The sequence below is a fragment of the Patella vulgata genome, chromosome 5, assembly GCF_932274485.2.
Source record: "Patella vulgata chromosome 5, xgPatVulg1.2, whole genome shotgun sequence".
In the NCBI taxonomy this organism is placed as follows: Eukaryota; Metazoa; Mollusca; class Gastropoda; family Patellidae; genus Patella; species Patella vulgata.
The window spans coordinates 64,229,632-64,242,613 of record NC_065883.2 but is presented as its reverse complement, the minus strand read 5'-3'; positions in this window follow the sequence as shown (position 1 = coordinate 64,242,613).

Genomic DNA, 12,982 nt, shown 5'->3' with positions numbered 1-12,982 from the left:
TCAAGGTCAACCTAGGGGCTTATAAAGGAGGGGGTTCAGCGAGACTAGTAAGAGCTCACCCAGGTATTTTGAGCAGCTATTATTTATTGAGAACGAGGGACCTTCGAAGCCATTCCAGCTTAACAATAACGTTGTAGGAACCATTTAACCTGTAGTGTTATATGTTACGATCACGAATAGAACAAATGCACCAAGGAAGTCCGATAATACTACAAATAGGGACGTATTTTTTATGGCAACCGTTTGTTTCAAATTGTCGGAGGGAGGGGTGGGGGTCACTACAACTTCAATATGGTGATGTCAAATTTCTGAACCCCCACCCCTTGCTGAAAATCCTGAACCCACCCCTAAAATGTTGTCTTTCAATGTTAAACATTTGGATTTCACGCAAAAACCCTAACCATCGCATACTGGTATCACAGGTCTGTTGTTTGGAATGCAATAGGGTTTAACGTTCTATTTACTTTCTGCTCTAACCGAGCCAAAGAAGACGGTCATACGCAATGAGGTAAATCAATGTCCGGACAACAATTGAATTCTATCTATTTTGCCCGGACAACATTTGAACTGCCACGAGTTCTTTTACGTATATGCCAAGGCGTAGCCTACCTGAGACCTCGGTTTTTCGACCCATTCGAACTACTAAACCCTCTGCCTTGCCCGACCCTCTATCTTCCACCAGTGACAAGGGGAAACCACGTGGGAACTTCTCTGCCAACACATGGATCGAACCACAGACTTTCTGGTTAGCGAATCAGCGCCCTACTCACTCAACCATCCCAGCTCCCCTGTTGTTTGGACTAGACGATTGCCATCTGAAAAGACAATGTCTTTATTAATTTTTTTGTTTGAAACTATTTCTCATATATTTTATGGTCCAAGTCTTTTAATTGCTATTAATTATTTAACTTCTTTGATTTAAATTGACGCGTGTGTGTCTGTCAATGGGGCTTAACGATGATATCGCAGACAAGTTCTATTTGATATAAGTATACGAGGTTTTATACCGGTTTAAGGACAATCAGTAGTCAGAATTAAAAGTTTCAGGGATATTTCCCGCCTTCATTTATTACTAATCAATAACAACCTAATGAATAGAGTTATCTATCACATAATACGGCAATAAAATAAAATAGACGTGTTAAAGATAGGAGGCGGGCTTTAAGCAATGCGAGTACTGAAAATATCATTTAGCAAAATATAATTTAGTTAAGTAACACAATGTCGGAATATGCGGGAAAAGTTTTATTCGGGTTATTTGTTCAAACTTTTCTTTTTATGGCAGTTGTGGGCTGTGAATCTGGCGAAATGAAATATGTTTTAAAAGAGAACAATGCTTTAGCCTATAATCCGTCAACAACGACATCTGTAGAAAGTCGATCTCTGTGTGCTTTGGAATGTGAAATTGAACAATTATGTGTTGCCTTTGCCTTTAATGAAGATGGAGGAGAATGTTATCTGTATGATAGAGATATCAATGGTGAAGGTTATGATGCAAGTTTGAACACAAATCTTTACATTAAAAGTAAGTATAATTGATTTATGCCAGATGCAGATGAAGAAATCAAGAATCCTTAGTCAAAACACAAATAATCGTGGTGAAGGATGTGCTTATTATTTCCAGAATTGGGCTCACCTATGATAAGTCCACTTAGAGAACCGCTTTTACAGTTGCATTGATGTTTAAATTCGGTGCCACGGTGGATTCTTTAAACGAAGAAATATGTATAGTCTTAGGTCGATGTAGTTAGATATGTCAGATCAGGGCGAGGCGCGACAATTTTAAGGAATTATAGGACCCGCTTTCCAAGAAGCTTTTTCCCCCGCGGGAAAAAAACGTAGAGTTTCCGTGCACGATTTTTTGTATTTCCACGTGTACAGAAAAATCGCTTAAAAGATTGGGAAATCCCATGTAAATTACGTTATGTGAGGATTTCTTTTTACAGCACAGATCATTGTTTACTTTCATCCTCCGCCGCCTGTCCAACCTCGTGGGTTTTCTCCGGGTCCTCCGGTTTCCTCCGACAGCTAAAGACCCCTACGTGCAAGCTAATTATTGAAATAAAATTGAACCATGTGTTAGTCCCGAAATGACCTAGTTTGTGTCGAGTGGACGTTAAACCCCATTTCTCGCTCTCTCTCTTTCATCCTCCGCCTTGTTATAATGTCTAAAAAATATGCCAATTTAACGCGAGACAAATGTCAGCTAAAAAGTCGTTCAGCTTGCAAATGGTAGGACATGGTGTATTATAACAAGGCGGTGACTGAAGGGCCCTTGAATTTTGTTGTTGTGATTGTTCTATCTATTGCTGTCCTGTGAAAACAGGCGCGGAAACGCTTACATGGAAACGATCCAATTATTTGCATCAGACGGAATTTTTCGTTGGCGAAAACGCGTACATGGAAAGCGGCATAACAGCAATACATAGGACAATCACAATAACAAAGCTCAAGAAACATTCATTGTAGAAAATTATAAATTTCCTTTTTAAAAAACAAAAACAAAAATTTTAGTATCATCATCTCCTTTGGCGATCTTTACATATTGGTATAAAAAAGAATATAGTTAGCCTACATCAGGACGTTCAAATTAGATTGTTTGCAAAATCAGGGGAAAAGTCTTGTCAGTTGTAGTTTTCAATTTATTAACACAAAATACTTTACCCTATAATGTTTTGGTGCGTGCTTGCAATGTTAAATGATTAGGTTAATCTACAGTTACTATTGCTCGAAATTAATTATATTTATTTTCTTGATAATGACTCTTTAATATTTCAAGATTTCAGACCAAATTCTAGGTGATTTAGCGGTTAGATGAGGATTTTAATTGGACATAAAAATTTTAAAAAAAGCATTTAAATAAACCAATGGCCTCAAATAACTTTTGAGTTTCCACAATCACTGTTTTTCCACAATTTTCTGATGACGGCTTTATATTGAGAATGTAATGTTAGTTTCTTTCTTTGGTATCATTATTTACTAAATACCCCTCAAATAATATGGATAATTATAAATACACCCAAAATTTAAACTGACAGTTCATTTTGCCATGACTTTTGGATCGATTAGGTATCGTGTCTTTTTCACGCTCGATTAATATTCAAAATATATAACATGTATACTTGATAGAAAATATTTCGATTTTAAAATATTAACTTTTCTTTATAGTGAAAAAAAAGACACCAGTATTGAACGATTTATATTTAAGATAAAGCAATATTTATAGTGTTAGACTACAAATTACCTAGCCATTTGACCAAAATATTATGTTGCCGCCCCCACCCCTTCTGCGGGGCAGCGTAGCGCGTTTAACTTCCGTGGCTATCCAAATATAACTAAATAACTGAATGATCCTTGACAATGTAGAACACATTCTTGCATAACGGGACTAAGTATGTAACACGCCACCGGTTGTTAGTTCTGTATGTTGTCATCAGAAATTTAGGTCAATACAAATTTTAAACGTTGAACTTTACCCCAAAACTTATTTCAAAATGGCAACAATCCTGAATTTTGGCGGGAAAAATTTGAAAATATTTTAGCGTGATCCCCATGCAAATTAAATAAACTACACTAAATATTGTGGCCCAGTATCCTCGGGGTGTATTTTTTTTATCGTTCTGAAACTTTACAGAAAGACGATTTTTGGTGGGAAAATTCAAAATTCGGAAACTTTGTTGTGATCATATGGGTCTCTTATATGGAAACGTATGAAACCTAGTCAGATTGATTTTCTCGAAAAAGTTGAAAACAGAAACTCCCATGGCCCAGTGATTATTCCGGGAGGCTATCTTGCGTTCCTCATTTCAATACGGGCTTCTGTATTTTGGCATCACTATGGACTTCACTAGACTTCAATATCTATACTTCACTTTAAACTTAACGTTGTGTACTACTTTTATAAATCAATGAATGGAATATCATGAACACCGATTTTTTATAACAGTAATACAAGAAACTATAACAGTTACAACACCTGTAATATTACATATATAAGCACAAGTTATGTCATCTAAGAACTCCAAGTAATGTATTTCTACAGTCTGAGTTCCTAGAGGCCCGAACTCAGACCCAACCTCTGAAACGCCACATGGTCGAATGTCATCCTAGGTATGCCCAATAACGTCTAATTTCAGCCTCGGGCCATAGGCGGCTAATGGTACGTCTTTCTTACGAAGGCGCATGATATCAGATATGTTTTTGGTCTTAAAAATACTCCCAACAAAACAATAAATATTTTAGCACATACTAATAATTATTATTCATTACAGGATGTGGATCATTACCAACTAGAGAAAACGCATTACCAGAATCAGTCCACGCTTCATATCCTGCTGGGACTAGAGTTAACTACACTTGTATAGCAGGTGCTTATTCAGAGGATTCATCTCAGGCTCATTGCCTTCCATCAGGTGAATGGCAAGTCGAACCATTTACTTGTAAAGCAAGTAAGTTTTAAACATATACATATTAAATAAAAGCGTGTATACAAATGAAATAAATTATTTTCACGTGCCATCTTTCGTGATTGGGGGAGCCAGTGAGTAAGATGTTGACTCGCTAATCTGGAGGATCCGTATTTGAACCCGGTGTTCGGGAAAGTTCAGTGGTGAAGAACATGTTGGCTTCCGTTCCGAGTAAAAGAACCTTTGACAGTTGAAATTCGAAAAAAAATTAGGTCGTAGTGCCGCTTTCCGGGAAAAATTTCCCTCATAGTCAGTGTATGGCATATGTCCGTCTTCATAAGCCCAGTTTGGGCAGAACAGAAGGACGTATAACCCCATTTCATTTAATTTTCTTTTGTGATTGAAGATGATGGGTTAACAGACCAGAGGTAGAAGGCAAAGATTTTAAGTACACTTATAAATGCTTGAAATATTAAATAATGTCGGTGTATTCTGGTGGATTGTTATAAGTTGGGTTACATGGATCCTATACCCGACCTTTACACAATAGTTATTTTGTGGCTAACATTCGTGTATAATGAACCGGAAGTCACATTATTATTATTATTATTATTATTATTATTATTATAGCTAAATCATGCCAGGAAGCTTATGATCTAGGGCTAACTGTTACACAAACGGTATTTATCAGATCTGATCCAAATCAGCCGGTTGTGGCGGTGTCTTGTGAGATTACAAGTAATGGAGTTTATACCATTATCGGTAAATATTATTATTAATTACACTTTTATACCAGGGACCTGTTTCATGAAATTTTAACTAAAGATAAAATCCAAATTTTAGTAGAAACTTCATTTTGATTGGCTAAGCACTAAAATCAATCTAATATTATCCAATCAAATTACTAAAATATATACTATTCAAAAAAAGTAGGGGATATTTGATTTTGGGGGCATAATACTAAAATATGCAAATGACTACGAAAAAGGTCACTATAGAACCAACCAAACGCACCAATAGCTACCGCATGGAATGCAGGTGATGCTTGGGATCATCATGGGGGTCCAACCCAAGATTTGCACGACTCTGACTTTGAATGTTACAGTCATTGTGGCATTGAATTCCAGGGTGGAAACATCAGTTTAATTGTTTTAGTGACCAGAAAACAAATTTTGATATGCGTCGGCTTACCCAAAATGAAAGGTTACGTGCCCTTGGCATGCTACAGATCGGCACAACACAGGTGGTTGTGGCGCGGACGATGAATGTTTCTCAGTCTGTCATAAGCAGGCTATAGTCCAGATACCTTGATACACAATCTGTACAGGACAGACCACGCTCAGGTCGACCAAGGGCGACAACTCAAGCCCAGGATCGATTTATCCGTACCTTGGCCTTGAGAAATCGTGTCATCACAGCAAATCAGATCAGCGCTCGTCTTCAAACAGACACTGGTGTGAGAGTGAGTGGCCAGACGATTCGGAATCGACTGCATAGGGGTCACCTTCGCGCCCGACGTCCTCGCGTGATCCCTTGTTTGAGAGATCATCACATTCAGGCAAGACGTCGTTGGTGTAGGGATCGTCAACACTGGGATAATCGACGCTGGAGCAATGTGGTGTTTTCAGATGATTCAAGGTTCACTGTTGATTTTTTGGACAGACGTAGGAGGGTGTGGTGTCGTCGAAACGAGCGCTTCCAAGACGTTAACGTCATCAGACATGATCGATTTGGGGGTGGTTCTGTTGTGTGGGGAGGCATCACTGTTGCTGGAAGAACGGCTTTACATGTTGTTGCAGGGCGTGTTACAGGCCAGTACTACCGGGACAACATCTTGGCAGTCCATGTTGTGCCGTTCGCACGACGTCATGGCCGCCGTTTCATCTTCCAGGATGACAACGCAAGATGTCACAGGGCCAGGATCGTTACAGGTTACCTCCAACAACAGAACATCACCACATTACCTTGGCCAGCACTGAGTCCCGACCTCTCCCCCATCGAGCATGTCTGGGACATGCTTGGACAGAGGTTACGTCAACGTCAACAACGTCCTGCCAATGTCCAAGAACTTGCTGCTGCGTTGCAACAGGAATGGGACAATCTGGACCAAAATGACCTTAGACGTCTCATTAGGAGTATGCCACGTCGGATCAATGCTTGTTTGGCAAACAGAGGAGGATTTACCCGTTACTGACTTGGTTGTGATGCTGTGGTAACTTTGCTGTTTGACCCCGGGTATCATTTACCCTTATAATGGTCAGTCTGTGCCTTACTTAGTCTAACGATCATTTGGAATAAATCGATGAATGTGAACTTCATTTCATTTTGTCATTTGTTTCTTCGTCAGTTTCATTAGGTGACTTTAATAACACTTAAAAATCAAATATCCCCTACTTTTTTTGAATAGTATACATTTTATCTTAGTTAAAATTTCGTGAAACAGGACCCTGGTGTGGTTATTTCATTAAATGATTTCATTACGTGGTATGGTTATTACATTTATGTATTTATTTCAGTACGTAATTCCAGTGTGGCGTGGTTATTACATTACGCGGTGTGGTTAGTTCCATACGTGGTGTGGTAATAATTACATTACGTTGTGTGGCTATCACATTACCTGGAGTGGCTATTTCATTACTTGGTGTGGTTATTGCATTGCGTGGTGTAGTTATTACATAACGTGGTGTAGTTATTACAGTACGTTGTTACTTCAGTTGGTTAGGTTATTACATTAGGTGGTTAGTTTATTACATTACGTGGTGTGATTATTACCGTGCGCGGTTTGGTTATTACATTACGTGGTTGCGTCATTGGGTGATGCGAAGAGTTTGGTGTACCCGAAATGAAACGAAATGAAATGGGGTTTAACGTCCTACTGTTCTGCTCCTAAACTGGGCTAATGAAGACGGGCATACGCCATACAGTGTGCTATGAGGGAAATTTTGCCCGGGCAGCGGCACTACAGCCTACTCTTATATCGAATTCCAACTGCCAGGGAATCTTTTACGTGCACGCCAATGTGTACACGGAACCTCGGTTTTTCGTCCAATACGAACGACTAGACAGCTGTCCTTGTCAGGTCCTCCGTCCTGCACCACTGACAAGGGGAAACCACGCTGGAAAATCTGGATGAACTTTCTCGGCCAATGCAGGGATCGAACACCCGACCTCCAGGCTAGCGAGCCAGCGTCTTACCCACTTATTAACGGCTGTAATAATAGTGAAATCAACAGAACACAATGTAACATATTATGTGTTTTATTATTAAATACCATGATGTAGGCAGTGGTTCTTAATGTAACATATTATTTTTATGGTGTATTATAGGCCACGATGTAGCCAATAGAACGTATGTAAATGGTTACGAAGCACCAAGAAGTTATGTTGGACTGATAAACTACGATATTGATCTGCAACAAGCCATAAACATAGTTGATGCCTCGGTAGAATGTGAACAGTATATTAAATTTGAATGTCATCATGTCAGAATGGTTAGAAGTGTAGGACTTCTTACACGCAATGGTACCTTAGCAACTTATTTAATTGGAGGCGTCAAAGGTCAGATGGATTGCGCATGTCATCGTAATAATACATGTGTTGATGATTTACGATGTAATTGTGAAAAGAATGACCATGAATTAAGATTTGACGAGGGATATATTCGGTATAAAGAGGATCTACCAATTACCGCCATTTTGGCAGGTGATACGGGTATGTATGCTCGGTTTAGGGACGTAACTAGCTCAGAGTAACAAGGGGCGGGGGGGGGGGGGGCGGGAAGTGTTCTCAGGGGTGCTGTAAAATTGACGGACAGTGTATATCTATTGTTTTTATGGTCGACAATTTTTTCTCAGGGTGGGGGTGGGGGGGGGGGCGAAGCTAGCCTGGAGGTCGTATGTTCGATCCCTGCATTGGCCGAGAAAGTTCATCGGGATTTTCCGACGTGGTTTCCCCTTGTCAGTGGTGCAGAACGGAGGGCCTGACAAGGACAGATGTCTAGTCCTTCGGATGAGACGAAAAAAACCGGAATGCACGTAAAAGATCCCTTGGCAGTTGGATTCGATATAAGAGTAGGCGATAGTGCCGCTGCCCGGGCAAATTTCCTTCATAGCACACTGTATGGCGTATGCCCGTCTTCATTAGCCCAGTATAGAAGCAGAACAGTAGGACGTTAAACCCCATTTCATTTCATTTCTAAATGCGATGCTCTTAAAAAATTATTTTATTCGAATACGATCGACATGAAACTCGACATGCTTTTTCTTTGGACAAATGCGCATATAATGTGTGACGTCATGATCGACTCAGGTTTCATATAGTGCGTTCGAATTTGTTTAATAAGTAAAGGGAGTAGTTAACGATAAAAATCAAAACAATGTTCCTGAGATCAAACATAACAGATGGTTGCATTATCGTTACACAATTGGAATAAAATAGAATAGTTATTCGGGAACTCGGCATACAAAAGGAAACATGACCGTTCCACAATTTGAATGAAATTTAAACGGAAAAGTAGGTAAATGTATCTCTTTACTTGTTTTAACAGGATATAATTTCGAGTACGCCTATTATGCAATCGGAAATCTCAAATGTAAAGGGTAAGTAGTTCTAAATATAGTTTATTTATTTTTCTTTAATACTCTGGTTTATTCTTTATAACTGGTGATATCAACTGTTTTACATTTAACGATTTCTATTATATATTACAAAGAAAAATTTTTTGAAAAATGTAATCTTCTTTATCGATGAAATATCACATACAGATGCATTTGGAACTATGCGGTTTTCATGAGTTTTAGTCATTACATTGTAAGAAGACAACGTGAAGACCATGTTGAAGTTCTTGAAAGAAGAAACCAGAATCCACATTCCTTATTTGAAAACCAATGACCCAATATGTTTCACAGGGGATTACGAAAGTCTTCTAATATCTCTGTAAAATATGACTGCTTTTAACACGTGACGTCGCATCACGCGGCGTCAATCATTGGCTCAATGGCGCGTGCATTGTTTACGTTACTGGTTCGGGCAGAATGGTGACTTTTACTCATTTTAATACCCATTTACACTAAATAAGAAATATTTTTTACCTACAAATACTTCAAACGGCCTTATTTATTTTTCTAATACATAAAAAAAAATGTTTTAGAATTTAATTTTTGTGGCTCATTAAGTCGCATCGATGTCATCCTTATCAGTGATTGTAGCGGCCTAGCGAATATTCACTGCTGATCAGTGTGCCGATGACCATGCAGAATAGTCGTACATACTCCCCTGTTTGGCTGACGTCACACAAGATGGATGTGTCACAATGGGGTTGTGTTGACACACTCCTTATCATAAAAAAGATTTTTTATACTTTAGTAGTGGGAAATCTTTCATGAGAAAACAAAATGATATAAAAACTCAACAAATAAAAAATGATGCTGTTTTCTGTTTTATTCTGATTGTTTGACTATACTCCGGTATCTTAAATACATTGTTAAATCATTTTCTTCTCTTGCAGGTAGCTAATGATATTATCCGGAATATTGAGAAGAAAAACCCATGTAAACTTTAAATTGCGTAACTGAAGTTAGAATTTATCCATTTTAAATAATGTTAGACCACAGGAATATGACTTTCTACCCGTATATATATGCATACACCATACTCAACTAGACATATTTACATTATTTTCGTTCGTTAACGCTTGTCACTGACTTCATGCGCTGACGTCTTACAAAATCGATCCACAGTTAAAAGACGATTAAAACATTTCGTTTTTCTCTCCATTTCCGTTTTACCGCATTTGCATGGCGATTTTTGTTGACGTTTGGTTGTAGAATCGAAGGAGAAGGTTTTAATATTCATTTTCTGCCAAGTTTTGTTGATTCATGATTTTGAGGCGGAAGGATACGAGATTTCACAGAGGTTGGTTAGGTTTTTCTGTGACGTCAGCGCATGGAGTCAATGACAGACGTTTACGAATGAAAATAATGTAAATATTGGAAACAAGTGGCTATCATCCGTTTTGTGGGGAGTATTTATGCAAATCAAAACGGCTAGGTTGAAGAAAAAACATATCTGAGTGAATCGACAGGGATTTGATTGCCTGACATTACGAATTGTTGAAAAAGAAAGCGAGTCGAAGCGAGAGCAGGTAAAATCGAGGCTTCAACAGGCATTGCATTCCTGTTATTTTTTTAAGTTATATTATTGTCTAGTTCGGTATGGTGTATGCATATATACGATTAGAGGGTCAGATGCCTGTGGTTAGACCAACTGATTTTTAATGAAATTACTTTTGATTGTGTATGTATGGCCTTACTTAATCTAAAATTTTGGGGGAGTTTAACGACTGCCCCCCCCCCTTACAAAACATCGGTTCTTTTATTCATATGGAAATAGAACGTTGAAGCTAAAATGGTCTGAAAGGAAACACCATGACACTGAGACAAGTGGGGCTGTTGGGGGTATTACTGGGTTATCAAAGTTTTCTTAAAAGTTTTTATTTTTTTAACGTTTATAGAGGCAGATCACCCAGACTATACACGTTTATGTACAAAAAAGTCTACGGCCAAGCCGTTTTCGGTTATATTTGATAATACAGCATTCTATCACGAAGAATCGGCGCTGTGTTATATTTGTCAAACAGGAGTTAATGTAGATACGCTTCGGCTAAAACACAGTATTTGTGACAAAAGTGTCTCATCGGGGGGAAAAAATAAATTGCGTTGTAATTCTAAGTATCAACAGTTCTATATTTTGGTCATTAAAATTTATACTACTTTTTTCGCTTCAGCAGCTGTTACAAATACACTTTTGTGAAGCTTTTTTTAAGTATGGTCACTTTATGGTTTAAAAAGTGAAAAAAAAAAATCAATTTCAAATTGAAATAAATAACAAATAATTCAGATTTTAAAATTGCACTTTCATTGAAAAGTTTAATATTACTTAGGGTCACATTTTTATTGTAAGTTTTCAGTGTTTTCATGCACATGTCCACTGTGATTCCGAAAATTTGACAGAAGCACATGTTTTTGTAATTTAGTCATAATGTAACACTATCTTAGCGATAACAAAGATCATGCAGTTTCGTAAATATATGGTTTATTTACATTGGAACATTATTGCTTGATAATCGAAACGTCGCTCAGTAATAAGCAGTAATTGTATTCCATAGAGGAATGTAATAACTTGTTTACAAAATAAGACAAAAGTAGCTAAACCCCTTTGAATTTGGTTTATCTGGTGTGTTATTTTGATTAGAGATGGGGCTTTTTTACTTATATTATATGTTATCATCTTTCAAAGAAATTAGATTGTCACCCTCAAAAACTTTAGCAGTTTGTGAAAAATGAAAGGGTGTTAGCCGCTAAACAGACAACCGATACTCGGGTTAACTTTTATGAATTATTTTTGAACGTGAATAGAATCGGGTTATTGTTAAAAGTTATGGGAATTGCAATGTTTAATCGTATCACCGCAAGGATAGATATAGTATGATAAATCAATACATCGTCAGACAAATATTTACAGCGGTATTGTCCTTGCTCTTAAAATCTGTTGCTATCAAGTTACAATGGAATGTTATTGGTTGATTAATTATTTACTCATTATGGTTGAATGATTATAATGTGATTTCCCACCTGGCGAATGATCTTTGGCGTTTTTGTGAGTCGATTAGTATGGAAGGGGATCGACGCCACATTAAAAGACATGTAAACACGAGTAGAAGTTACTATGTCAGCATATGAAAGTGTTGTTTTGATGATTTTTCCATGTTCGATTTTACAAAATAGAAAAGTATTGTCCACTAACGAAAAAACACATGTACAAATGCGCCTTGTAACGTTTGTATTTTCTACATCTGATCTTTCAACTGTTGTAATTTCTACTAGTGCATAATCGACATATGTAACTTCGACATCAGTATTTTCTTCCAATGTAATTTCTCCACATGTCACATCCATCAAGGCGTGGTTCCGATTTTAGCCGAAGCTTGCGTCATAAAAACAAAACCTCCCTTCAAGTAGTCTCGGTCATCCAGACAATATGGCTCCTCCGCGATAGCTCCCTCGACTAACGGGCTTGGATGACCGAGGCTACCCTTCGAGGAAAGTCATTCCTACTACCAGAAAGTTGCATTGGGAGCATCAATAATTTTTAACGGAAGTTAACACTAACATATTGTTTTATGCTAAATTTTAATACAACTTTTAATAGTTTGCTTTCTTTGTTATTTTTATGTGTCTTGAATTCACCATTTCTGGTGTTCATGTCGTTAACATAATTTTGAATGCATAGTTATAGTTTCGAATAAAGAACCGCCCCTAGCTGTCGGCCCTGTCGTCTGCTCCACATTGGTGACATCGTTCAGTCGTAGCCATGGACAATAATAATCAGGTATATTTATGTTTGAATATCTTCCACAAAAAACTTGTTCTTAGAGCACATAAGCGTACAAATATACTACATAAGTGACACAGGTCTTTCTTCTTTTTTTGGTTGTCAGATGGTAACACTATCTACACTACAGTTCTACACTCGTTCAGTCGTTGAGTCGTTATAGTTTCACGCGTAGACACCGTAGA